Here is a 12933-nt window from a genome sequence, read left to right as displayed (position 1 = left end):
ACCCATGTTGTTCAAGGGTCCGCTGTACATGGCCCTGCTATTTTTCATATTTACATAGTTACTTTTATTCTTCTACTGCTTTTTTGGTAACTTTAAATAACATTCTTTCTATCATATAGCCTAGCAATTCCGCTGCAAGGTATATACCTAAGAGAAATGATAACGTGTCCACGGGACTTCCCTGGTGGTCCAGTGGTTAGGACTCCTCGCTTCCACTGCAGGGGGCACGGGTTCGATCCCTGGTCGGAAAACTACAATCCCTCACACCGTGCAGCACAGCCAAAAAAAGAAGAAAACATGTTCATACAAAAACCTGTACATAAATGTTCATAGCAGCGTGACTCACAATAGTCAAAAAGGGGAAAACGACTCAAATATCCAGCAGCTGATGAATGGTTAAACAACATGCAGTCTGTTCCTACAGTGGAATATTATTCAATTATATAAAGGAATGGGGACTCCCCTGGTGGCGCAGCGGTTAAGAATCCGCCTGCCGATGCAGGGGACACGAGTTCGAGCCCTGGTCCGGGAAGATCCCACATGCCACGGAGCACCTGAGCCCGTGCGCCACAGCTACTGAGCCTGCGCTCTAGAGCCCACGAGCCACAACTACTGAAGCTCGTCTGCCTAGAGCCCGTGCTCCGCAACAAGAGAAGCCACCGCAATGAGAAGCCCGCGCACGGCAACGAAGAGCAGCCCCCGCTCACCGCAACCAGAGAAAGCCCGCGCCCGGCAACCAAGACCCAACGCAGCCAAAAATAAATAAATAAATATTTTTTTAAAAAGGGAATGAAGTACTGAGACAGGCTTTACCACTGAACACACTATGCTAAGTGAAAGAAGCCGGACACACACAAAAACACATCTTGTATGATTCCGTTTACGTGGAATGACCGGAATAGGCAAATGCATAGAGAGCGAAAGTAGAGTTGTGGATGCTTAGGGCTGCTGGGCAGGGAGACACAGACTGCTAACGAGTACGGGGTCTCTTTGCGGGCTGATGACAAAGATGCAGGTAGACAGTAGTGGTGGTTGCAGGACCTCTGCCAATGTCCAAAAACCCGCAGAATCACACACTTTAAAAGGGCGCGTTTTATGCTAGGTGACATATATCAATAAAGCTGTTATATGTAAAAATATATATTCATTGGGTAAAGAAGATGTAGTACACATATACCGTGGAATATTACTCAGCCATCAAAAGAAATCATGCCATTTGCAGCAACATGGATGGACCCAGAGATTATCCTGCTAAGTGAAGTAAGTCAGACAGAGAAAGACAAATACTCTATGATCCCACTTATATGTGGAATCTAAAATATGACACAAATGAACTTATCTACGAAACAGAAACAGACTCACAGACACAGATAACAGACCTGTGGTTGCCAAGGGAGAGGGACAGACTGGGAGTGTGGGTTTAGCAGACGCAAACTATTACGTACAGAATGGATAAACAGCAAGGTCCTCCTGTACAACACAGGGAACTATATTCAATATGGTGTGATAAACCATAATGGAAAAGAATATGAAAAAGAATGTATATATATGTATAACTGAGTCACTTTGAGCAGAAACTAACACAACATTGTAAATCAACTATACTTCAATATGTATTTAAAAATATCTATATATCTATTCGTTCACATTCACTTCTGACCTGGCCTTGGGGAGGCAAGGTCACCGGTCCCCCCCAACTGCATTCCCCCATCCCTCCTCAGTCAGACCCAAACAGTGAACCTGAACACTGTCCGACATCAGTCTGTGAACACACACCGACAGATGGGAGGCTGAGGTTGGGAGAGGGTCTTGCAAAGAATCAGAATCCCGTTGTGATCATAACTGTGAGTTAAAAAATAATTGCTGTGTATTGAATACTCACCCCGTGTCAAGGTGACGGTGCTGTGTGTTTTACATGCATCATCTCATTAAGCCTCAGGATGACTTGAGGTCAGGCACCGTGTCCCCATTTGACAGAGGAGCAAACTGAGGCTTAGAGACATCCCATGACTGCTAGAACGTGGTAGATCTGGGAGCAGAGCCTGGAATGTAAATCCAAAGCTCTTGGCCACCTGGGACAACAGCCCGCATTTGCTTTCTGTCTCCAAGTATGAGTTTTCTCAGGCTGGTGCTCACCTAGACCCATTCATTTTACGTGTTTTAAGCCCTTTGTGCGACGCAAGACCCATCCCGAGAATGTCCTTCGGTGCAGAGGAAGGCAGTAGAGGTATAAGGGCTCCCCCCCCCCGCCACGTCCCCTTGCCTTCCACCTGGTGCCAGGACGCTCCAGCCTCCCTGGACCTCCATCCTGACCTCAGGTGGGTGCAACCTGGGCCGTGACCTTGACCTGCTTCCCGGCGGACAATGGGAGGGCTGTTTGCCTTCCCGGGTGCCGCATTAGACAGTGTTTTGCTTTCCCTCAGAGGAGATGTGTTGCCCCTGCCCCGCGCGGCAGGGCCAGCCGCTGGGCCGCCGCCAGGAGCCTCTCCCTGCTGCTCAGCGCCTTAGCGCCCATTCTGGAGGTTTAATCATTAACGGGCACATTTGGCCTTTGATTTCAGGTTGGAATCTGGGAGCTGTGCCCAGGTACTATTACCTCTGACACACTATTTTGTGTAAAATCACTCTTAGCTGCCATTAGCTGATAAAGCTGGAAATAAAAAGAGGGGTCCGTTAACCGCACTGGCCTCTCGACCTCTCCGCCTCCGTGGAAGGCAACCGTGGGACCTGCCTTTTGGAGGCCGTGAAGAAGGTTCTAGAACGTTTGCTGTCAACGTGGCCCGGCCCTGCGGCTGCGTGGCGGCCTCACCCCCACGTGCAGTTCTGAGGCTGGCGGAGTTGCCAGGAGCAGCGTCCGCTCAGGGCAGACTGCCCAGAAGCCAGGCCCCTGCGGGCTCTAGGCTCCCCGAGTGAGAAGCCCCTGGGATCCACAGCTCCTCACCCTTCCAGCCCGGGGTGGGGCCCAGGCAGCAAGGCCCACACCCGTCACCCTTGGTAGGAGCAGCCGCTGCCTGGTGTGGGAGTGAGCTCCCCATCCCGGGCGGACTCCAACCTGGGACGCCCACTCAGGGCTGCCCCCGACCTGAGCCGGCCCTCCGGAGTCACCGACAGGTACCGAAGCCACGCCTCCTCCCCCTCCCCCTTGCCCTGCACGGAGACCCGCCTCCCCTACCCTCTCCTGGGAACGGCCCTGGGAGGCACGCGGCCTCCCAACGTGAGCTGCAGCCCCCGCTGCGTTTCTGCTGCTCGGGGGGCGGGGCGTTGCCGGAGCAGCTGGCTGGAGGGGGAGGCCGCTTGAGAGAGGCCTGCTTGGGAGGAGGGACCCTCTGCCTTCCTGCCCTCCTGCATCTCTGCCCCCTGAGCCCTGCCCCCCTCCTCCCCAGAAACCTGAGGCTGAAACCTCAGGATCTCCCACTTTCCCCTGTGCTGCAATTCCCCTCGAGCTGGCCCGTCCCCGGTCCCCTGCTGCAGTGCCAGTATCGGGGCGCCAGTCAGCGCGGGTTTGCTCAGGGGTGACCATACGGTCAGCACCCGGGTGCGCACGCCCTCGGACACTCCCAGCTTGTCAACGGGAAGGGACTTGGAGGCCAGTGTGTCAAAATTTCTCAGACACAGAAGGGCCACAGGGGCCGGGTACACTGAGGGGCAGGCCAGAGCCTGCACACAGCCATGCCAGAGCCACCGCCTGTTTTTGTTTTGTTTTTTTAAAAATATTTGTCTATTTATTTTTGGCTGCATCAGGTCTTAATTTCAGAACGTGGGATCTTTTGTTGCAGCACATGGGCTTCTCTCTGGTTGTGGCGCACGGGCTTCAGAGCACGCAGGCTCAGCAGTTGCAGTGTGTGGGCTCTCTAGTTGAGGTGCACGGGCTCAGTGGTTGTGGCGCGGAGGCTCAGTTGCCCCGGGGCGTGTGGGATCTTAGTTTCCTGACCAGGGATCGAACCCGCATTCCCTGCACTGGGAGGCGGATTCTTAACCGCTGGACCGCCAGGGCAGTCCCCACTACTGCCTGTTTTGCCCAAGTAGCCGCGGGCCTCCCCGTGGGGCTCTGCTCTGTGACCCTGGTCGCTGGGCGTCATCTCCCCACCGCCCTGTGGGGCTTCGGGGCCTTCCTGCCAGCCGGCCCTGGCTCCAGATGGCCAGACACTCCCAGAGCCTCCGGCTGGCTGGGTGCGCGGCTCCCGCGGCACCGGAAGAGCTGCCTGGAAATGCAGGATGGGCACACCCTGTTAGGGGCTTGCCCACTGTCCCCCTGGGAGCCTTCCTGGAATCCAGGAAATTAAGAAGGACTCAGGCAGGACCCCCCAGGGGCCTAGTGGCCCCACCTCTGTCTTACCGCAGGACTCCTGGCCCTGTTCTTGGCTCTGCCGGGGAAGCCAGACCCTGCTGCCCAGAAGCAGGGTGGTGTTCACGGGGAAGGGCAGCTGGGGCCTCGCGGGGAGCAGACCCCCCAAGTCCCCTCCACGTCCGCCCTCTCCTTTGCACCCCTGCTGCCGCCATGCCCCCCGGACCAGGGCAGTGGCCGCCCGGCCGGTCACCCTGCTTCGTCCTTGCTGTGGCCCCGTCCACTCTTGGGCTCCATGGATTTGAGTTGTTTACTAGTCCCTGTTGCTTTAGGAACAGACTTGAAATCTTAAAGAACTTGACCCACCATCCCTGGCTGCAGGGATTGTGCGGTCGGGGGTGGGGCAGACTCTCGTGTAGGCAGGGTTTGCAGGAAGCTGATGGGTTATTCGGTAGCTTTACTTCACAGATACATCCCGGAGGGATGAAAGTGCTGAATGTGAAGAAGTCAGAAACGTTTAGAAGAAAGTCTGGGCGCCTGGACCCGCCCGAGGAGGGGAGCAGCGTCCTTGCCCCGGAGAGGGGCATGGCCTCCTGCTTCCTGGGCCAGGCTTCCAGCGAAAACAAAGGCCAAGGATGCCACCCCGTGCACTGGGCCCCATGCAGGGTCAGGGACCTGCATCTCCCCACACAAACAGGCTGTCATCTCCAGCACCACGTGGCAGAGAGGGAGCCGAGGTTTTTCCAGACGTCTGGGGAGCCTTCTCCCATTCCCCACGCAGCCCAGGCCCAGCTTGGTGGGTTGCTTTGGGTGTGCAGCCAATGGCAGCGCTTGGGCCCTAGGGCAGGGGGGAGCACAGGGAGGCCGCTGGCCTGGGTGGGGCCCTCGGACCCTGCCGGTGACACCCACATGCAGGCCTGTGAGGACCAGAGTTGGGTGCTCCACACCGGGCAGGGAAATGACGCGCCCCGTGCAGCCCGCTCCGGTTCAGTGCCTAGGGGGGCAGCCTGTGAGGCGAGGCCTGGCAGAGGCCCTGTCAGCCCTTCCCTGGATACCTGACTTCCCAGACGGCTGAGGTGAACCAGCCCTGTCCCAGCCCCAGAGCCTTTAAGAGACCAGTGGGGAAGCTGCTCTTTAGGCGCCGCTGTGATAAGGGTGATGCACGTGTAGAGGCAACATAGACAGACCTACAAGTGCGTCACTTACCAGAGCCTCAGTCTCTTCATCTATAAAATGGGGACAAGAATCAGGGCACTGCCTCAGGGTGCTCGGAGGATGGAGGTGACATAATCCTGGCACCTGGCAAGTGGTCAGTGCACGGGAGGAGGCCTGAGTGCATGCCCAGGTGCAGAGGGGCAAGGGGCTCCCTTGGGTAGGGAGGGAAGGCTTCTCATCCTGTGTCTGCTCTGGCAGAGGGCATAGGACGCCTGGAAAGTGCAAAGCCCCAGGAAGACTGCATGCTCAGAGGCTGGGGGGAGGGGCTGAACAAAAGGATGGCAGGGAAGGGCTGGTCCAGCTGGAGGGCCTGGCCGAAGGCCGGTGGAGAGGGGCGGCCTACCAGAACTTTCCTCCTGGGCGTTCCCTGCCCCCTGCTGCCTTTCAGGACCTCTGGACAGTGCAGACCAGCTGGCTGGGGGCCTGGGCTCGTATTTCCATTTAAAATTCCCAAGTTGCCCTAAAGGACCCAGCAAGAGCACAGTGAGGGGTGGAAAATGTTAGCCGAGAATCTGTCCTGTCTCTGGAGCTCTCCTGACCCTTCTCCTGTCCCCGCTGTCCCTGCAATGCTATGAGGTCTGCTCCCTGCAGTTGAGTTTCTTTACAAAAGAGGAAAACGAGGCTCAGAGAGGAAAGAGCTCTCAGAGTCCCGCCGTTGGTCTAAGGCCAGATCGGCTTTAAATCCAAGTCCGTTTCATCACTGGGACTGGAGGGGACCAAAGAAGTCCGCCATGGCCAGCAAGGATGGCCCATACTGTACCACACCCCAAATCCCTTTGGCCCAGGGTCGCTCTCCACACCACCGATCAGGGGAGCCTGGTGGACGCCCACCCTGGTGGCCCCCCCTGCAAACTACAGGTGCTCAGGAGTGTCCCTGAGGCTTCCCCTGGCCAAGGTCAGGACTGGCAATGCTGACCTTGAAAGTGGTCATGGCCGCAGTGGTCTCTGCTGGGCTGCTCTGAGGGCAGCAGATCCAAAGCTGGTGGTGAGGCCTCCAGCCCTGCCTGCAGCCCCAAGTCCCCTGCACTCAGGAGGCAGCTGTCAGCATCCCTGGTGGATGTCCGTCTCTGAGTGCACGGAGGCCAAACAAAGGATGGTGCCCAGCCCCGAAACAGGAGAATCTACCAGCAGCCCCTGGAGGGGACCAATGATCAGCGCAGGCCCGCAACGTGGGGCTCCCAGCTACTCCCCTTCTCCAGGAAAGCCCCTTACATGGGGTGCCCAGTGGCCACGTCTGGGCCTGGTCACCCTGCCCACTGGCCTCAGTGGCTGGTCCTGGTGTGGGCCCCTGACTCAAGCTGACCAATCAGAATTTCCTTCCTGGAAATCTGGCTCTGATTGGCCCACAGAGGAGCCCTGAGGGCCACACCTGGCGGCAGGGCCCCTTCCTCATCCATAAAAGAATATTAAAAATGACATTTTCCAAACATGTTGGCATAAAGACGAGTATATGCATATTATGTGTGGAAACATTTTCTTCAACCTAAAAGCTCATTGTTTTTCCTGCCGATTTGAGAAGAAATAAAAACATTTTGGGGGGCACTGAGCCTGCTGTGCCTCTTGGAGGCCCCCAAGGTCAGTGCTGCAGGTTCGCTGGCCACGTTCCTTCTTGACATGGAAGACGCCTCACCTCCTTCCTGTCCGTCTCCTTTTGGCCTGAGTTGCCCAGAACTGGATTCTGGGGCTTCCCTGGTGGCGCAGTGGTTGAGAGTCCGCCTGCCGATGCAGGGGACGCGGGTTCGTGCCCCGGTCTGGGAAGATCCCACATGCAGCGGAGCGGCTGGGCCCGTGAGCCGTGGCCGCTGAGCCTGCGCGTCCGGAGCCTGTGCTCCGCAACGGGAGAGGCCACAACAGTGAGAGGCCCGCGTGCCGCAAAAAAAAAAAAAAAAAAGACCTGGATTCTGAGTGTTGGTGGCCTAAGAGCTAACATGGCCTTCCCGCTGTGGCTGTGCCTCTGAGCGAGGCAGAGTGTCACTCATCACCCCTGAAGCCCTGGACACCGTTTCACAGGTGAGGACACTGAGGCCTGGAGAGTTAGCTGCCTTGCCCGGGGCCCCGCTGCGGGTCCAGAGCCAGGTTCCAAGAATTCACGTGCAGCTTGCTCTTTGTAAGGAAAGGTAGGTAAGCAGCTTCCTTCCCAGTTTCTCCTGCCCACTCTTTCCTTCCTTCCTGGTTCTTCCTCCGTTTGCACTTAGGCCGGGGTCACAGCAGGATGGAGCCGGGAGAATGAGTCTGGGGGTGAGAGGACGGCGAGGGTGGACAGAGCAGACGAGTGGGTAGTGGCTGCTCCCGCGCCTCTCAGGTGCCACCCGCTCTGGGCACGAGGCCGGTTCCTACGGCCTCCCTGGGTCCCCCATCCTGCGAGGCCCTCGCCGGGAGAGGCGAACCCAAGGCCAGCTGCAGGAGGGGAGTCCCTTCAGGGATCTGGATCAGGGCAGAGGTGCTGCCCAGCTGCCTCTGGCTCCAGGGAGAAACCCTAGGCCCCGCGGAGCTCCGTCAGCTTTTCCTGAGAACAGGAGAAGAAGCGGGAAGCGGGGATGTAAAAATAGACGCTAGAGCCAGTCGGGGCAGGACTGGAGTTGGCCGGCCTCACGGCTTCCTCCTTCTGAAAGTTGGGCTCGGGCGCGCCCAGCCTGGGAGGGACGCCCGCTGGGCCTCCGTCCCCTCCTGCTTCCCGGACACCTCCTGGGCCCCCAGCCCCGGGAGGGAGGCACGTGCACGGGCCACAAGGCCTCTGGGCGGACTCTGTGATTCACAGGGCCGGCCAGCCAGCATGGCTTCTGCGCACCTGAGCCCCCACCTGCTGGCGACAGCTTCCCTCCAGGGCTGCTGGGCTGGGTGAGCCACTCACACAGCCCCCAGTGGGCGTGCTGGAGATGTGGTGCCTCCTGCACCTCCGTCCAACCCCCACCCAGAGGGGCTGACCCCCTCTGGAGCTGCCTCTGACCTCTAACCTTTCCCAGGCAGGTTAGATTGAAGGCCTGAGAAGAGGCAGGGGTGGGGCTCATGACTGTCTCTCCAAAGAGCAGCCAGTGCTGTAGCCCCTCCCAGCTCATCCTCCCCGCACAGCTCCTCAGCCCTGCGCCGGGGGCTGAAGCCCCAGGACCCGATTCCAGCTTCTGCCCGCTGCAGGGGGGAAGGCACTGCGTGTGACGCCGAGGCCGGCCTGCCATTCTGCTGTGTCCCTCCCTGGGCAGTCAAGGTCCCCTGCGACCTCTGTCTCCCCATCAGCCAAAAGGAAATTCAGCTTCCGCCTCCTCAAGAGAACAAGAGACGGAGCTGTGCAAACTGTAAAGTGCTGCGCGGGCGCGAAGGGCTGCTGCCCCCTGCAGGAAGCAGGGTTTCTCTCTGAGGCCGCAACAGAGACGCCCCTGCAGCTCCTGCCAGCTGCCCCGCCTCCATCCCACGTTTCCCTCCTGCCCCTGGGTCCCCACGGAGTCGGGCATCTTCCGGCCGCGCTCAGCTGATGCTGAAGGTGAGTCGGGTGCGATGACGACCCCGAGTGCCGGTGAATCGCGGAGCAGGAGGAGGAAGTGGGTTATTCCCGGGACTGTCTCTCGGAGAGGCCGAGAGAGCAAGAGGGACGTCACTGCCGGGTGGCCTCATACGCACGAGGCCCCTGCCCGAGCGCCACCGGCCCTCTGTCCCCGCGGGCTGCGTTGGGCCCTGGCTCTGAGGACCACAGGCTGAGCGCCGCCTCCAGGCTGCTGGGAAGCGCGGGCACGGAGCGGGGGTGGGGGCCGTGCCTGCCCGGAGCCACCCTCACAGAGGCCTCAACAGTGAGCCTTTGGCGCCTGCTCCAGGGAGCGTAATCCAGGGGGTCCAGGGCGCGTGAGAGGTGACACTGTGAACTGTAAACTTTAAACTGTATCAGTGTTCGTAAGCCGGCTATTTAAAAATTTTACCCGAGGGGCCGTACTCAGTATTTTGTAATCATCGATAAGGGAAGAGAATCTCAAAGGAATATATATATACACACACACACATATGTATAACTGAATCACTGTGCTGTACACCTGAAGCTAACACAACATTGTAAATCAACTCTACTTCAATTAAAAAATAAATACATTTTATTTATTTAAAAATCCTCATGCAGTGGAAGCGGCTGTGGCCTCTGAGGCCCTTTGGTAAAGCCACTTAAAAGGTCTAAGCTCCCAGGGCTGGGACAGGGCAGGGGAGGGACACCGGAGGGGCTGGGGCAGCCTCGGGCAGTGTCGTGGGCCCTTAGAATGAGCGCCCCTTCAGTGCTGGGCCCTGGGCGCTTCACTCGCCTGGTACCAGCCCCGCAAGCTTTTCTAAGTACAGGGGGGACACTGAGGCCTTGGGTCTGGGTTAGGAGTCAGGAGTCGGCTGGGTGGGCTACGGACCGCGAGGGCTGCCCGAGGACCCCCACCAAGAGCAGGTCTGGGGGCAGGGGCTCAGTCCGTCCTTCCTGGCAGAAGGCAGCACCTGCACAGCCTCAGCTGGTGACAGAGGGGCAGAAACGCTCTGGACGTGGACAGAGGGCACCGGCACAGCCGCTAATGAAAGGCCGGGGCAGTGTGGGAGCTGAACCATCCCGCGGCTTCCTCGAGGCCCGGCCGCTGTGACCGTGACCGTGGTAATAACGCCAGTGCCCATCGTGGGTGGTCAGGCTGCTGGTGTGGGATATCTGGGCTCAGGAAGGCCCTCCCCACGCGATCTCACTGATGCTGCCCTGGCTGGCTGAGGGATTATTAGTTTATTGTTTTTAAAGTGCCCTGTTGTTATTTTTTGATTACGGAAGTGATCCAAACTCATGATAAAGACCTTGAGCACTGAGTGGGTGGTGCTATTGGCTTGGTTCATGGTTCATGGACGGGGAGGTGACGCAGCCCATCGCAATTCATCAGTATCAGCAGCAGGATGACAAAAAGGATTTAGTCACCGTTCTTTGGGACCCAGCTGGGTAAGGCTGCTGGCAGACAGACAGGGTCTGCACCCAGGCCCTCCCAACCTAAAGCTGACCAAAAATAAGGGTATCTTCTGCACAGTCCTGGGAGGTGAGGGCAGGAGTGGGGGCTAAGAGCACATGCTGGCACAGTGCCCCAGCCGCTGGTGCCCGCGGCCCACAGGGCAACTGCCCATCTTGCTTCTCCAGCTGCTTCCTGCTGCCAGATCTGGGGCTGGGCTGCCCTGATACCCTGGTACTTCCTGGAGTTAGGAGAGGCCACTGAGAGCTGGAGGGCGCGGGGTGGCCCCTTTCATCCACGCGCAGGCACCTGAAGACCTAGGCTGGGCTGTGTGCTTGAGGCTCCTCTGGGGAGCGCGGGAGACAGGGGTCCTGCCGAGGGACTCTGTGCTGTGCATTTTTGTGGCCCTGATTTTAGTGACGAGCCCCTTCACCCAACTCAGACCATCATGGCCTGAGGAACACAGATCACCTAATTCATTCTCATGAGGTCTCACGGTGAGCTGCTGATTTGGCCATCACAACTCCATTTTACAGATAAGGAAACTGAGGCTTGGGGGGGGACGACGTTCACATGTCCAAAGCCGCACAGTACCAAGTGGCTGAATTTGATTTGAACCATTCCCAGCCCTTCCCCCATCTCCCAGCTCCCCGCCCACACTCGGCTCTCCAGGCCCTGACGCTATGGACACGATGCTGCCGCCCATTTTCAGGGAGCAGGGGCTCCCAGAGCCCAGCGGGGACCAGGCAGCGGGTGTGACCTCCTGGGAGGCCAACCTTGGAACTTGTTTTTCTTGGCGCCCTCCTGGGGACTGCATTCCACCGAGCCTGACACACGCATTTTCCCCAGGCCTAGGTGTGGAACTTCGGGTGAGGGTGGCCAGATCTGGGGAACCTCCCAGAGCCCCTGGGGTGATCTGGGACGCTAGGCTTGTGTCTGGATGCTGCGCCCCCAGGATCTGGCCCAGAGCAGGCCTTCTGTGTTTGCCAACCGTGCCCCAGGGACAGGTAGATCATGGGCATACTTGGCTTAGAGACGCCTGGGCCTGGTTTGGGCCGAGAGTAGGGAATGGGAAAGGATATCAGAAAGTGCCGGGTGCTGAGGAGGAGGATGGCCGAGTGCAGAATGCTGGTGGGTGCTGCAATCAACGCTGGTGCCTAAGGGGTCCGCCAGGAGGGTCTCAAGTTCAGAACACCTTGCAGTGGGATTGCAGGGCCTTGAAAAAGCCTCCAAGTCACCCGTTTCCCGTGATTTCGTTGGTGCTGGGGTGCAGGTTATCTGGCCTCCTTTAGTTTTGCTGTGTGTTTTACTGTTTGGCTAATTAATCTTGGTCTGACAAACTTTCTTTTTGGAAGAAAATGTTTATTCGTGGGTGTTTGACCTGAAAAATAATATTGCTGGGTTTTCTGGCACCTCCAAACATTTAGGAGACACATGTGGAAGCCGAACTGGGCGTCAAGTCTGCCTGCAGTGTCCCTCGGGGCTGGGAGCCTCTCCAGGTCAGGCCAGGCCCACCTTGGAACTGCCTTTGACCCAGAGTCCAGGCTGGGGCCAGCGTGGAGGCAGCAGCACCTGCTTGTTGAGTGAATAACCGACCTGGCTGTGGAACTGTTCCTGGAACAGAGGTGCCAAGAAGGTGAGAGAAGCCAGGCAGGAGGGCAGGGCTGCATTAGACTCTCAGGGTGTAATTCTTCTTGCCCTTGCAAGAAGGGTGCAATTTACATTTTTATTTATTTGAAATCACACAGTAATTCTTTTTTTAAAAAAAATTAATTAATTAATTAATTTTTGACTGTGTTGGGTCTTCTTTGCTGCACGCGGGCTTTCTCTAGTTGCGGTGAGCAGGGGCTACTCTTCGTTGCGGTGCACGGGCTTCTCATTGCGGTGATTCTCTTGTTGCGGAGCACGGGCTCTAGGCGCGCAGGCTTCAGTAGTTGTGGCACGTGGGCTCAGCAGTTGTGGCTCATGGGCTCTAGAGTGCAGGCTCAGTAGTTGTGGCGCACGGGCTTAGTTGCTCCGTGGCATGTGGGATCTTCCTGGACCAGGGCTCGAACCCGTGTCCCCTGCGTTGGCAGGTGGATTCTTAACCACTGTGCCACCAGGAAAGTCCCCCACACAGTTAATTCTTGAACACAGTCTCATATAAATCAAAGTGTTACCAATAAAATCCAAGTTCATCTTGATCAAGCCCCTTTATTGTGCCCCCCGACTCCCGGTATATTCCCTGTTCTGTTTTGGTGCCTACTTTACCAGATTTTTACCGATACACAAGCTCGCGCCTATATAAACACATAGTTTGAGTGTTGCGCCTGTGCGTGTGTTTAATCTCAAAGGGTGTCGCTCTGTATCATGCTGTAAACTGCTTTTCCCTTGAGCAGACGAAATCTTGGAGATCCTGTCAGTGTGCACAGATCTTCCTTATGACCTGCGTCTGCCACGGAGGACCCGAGGCTACAGCACCGGCCCCCACGGGAGTCCGCACGCCCATCCTATGGATGA

General features: G+C 57.6%; 1 long non-coding RNA gene across 1 annotated transcript; it reads left to right on the top strand.

Moving 5' to 3' along the window:
• The first annotated feature begins 8593 nt into the window (after positions 1 to 8593).
• On the top strand, positions 8594 to 12933 carry LOC136793748 (uncharacterized). Its single transcript, XR_010839366.1, has 3 exons — positions 8594 to 8975; positions 11862 to 12070; positions 12813 to 12933. It is a non-coding gene; the product is annotated as an uncharacterized lncRNA (long non-coding RNA).

The sequence above is a fragment of the Kogia breviceps genome, chromosome 3 (assembly GCF_026419965.1).
Source record: "Kogia breviceps isolate mKogBre1 chromosome 3, mKogBre1 haplotype 1, whole genome shotgun sequence".
Lineage (NCBI taxonomy): Eukaryota > Metazoa > Chordata > Mammalia > Artiodactyla > Physeteridae > Kogia > Kogia breviceps.
Note: the sequence above shows the minus strand (reverse complement) of the source record. Positions and strands in the feature narration are given on the sequence as shown.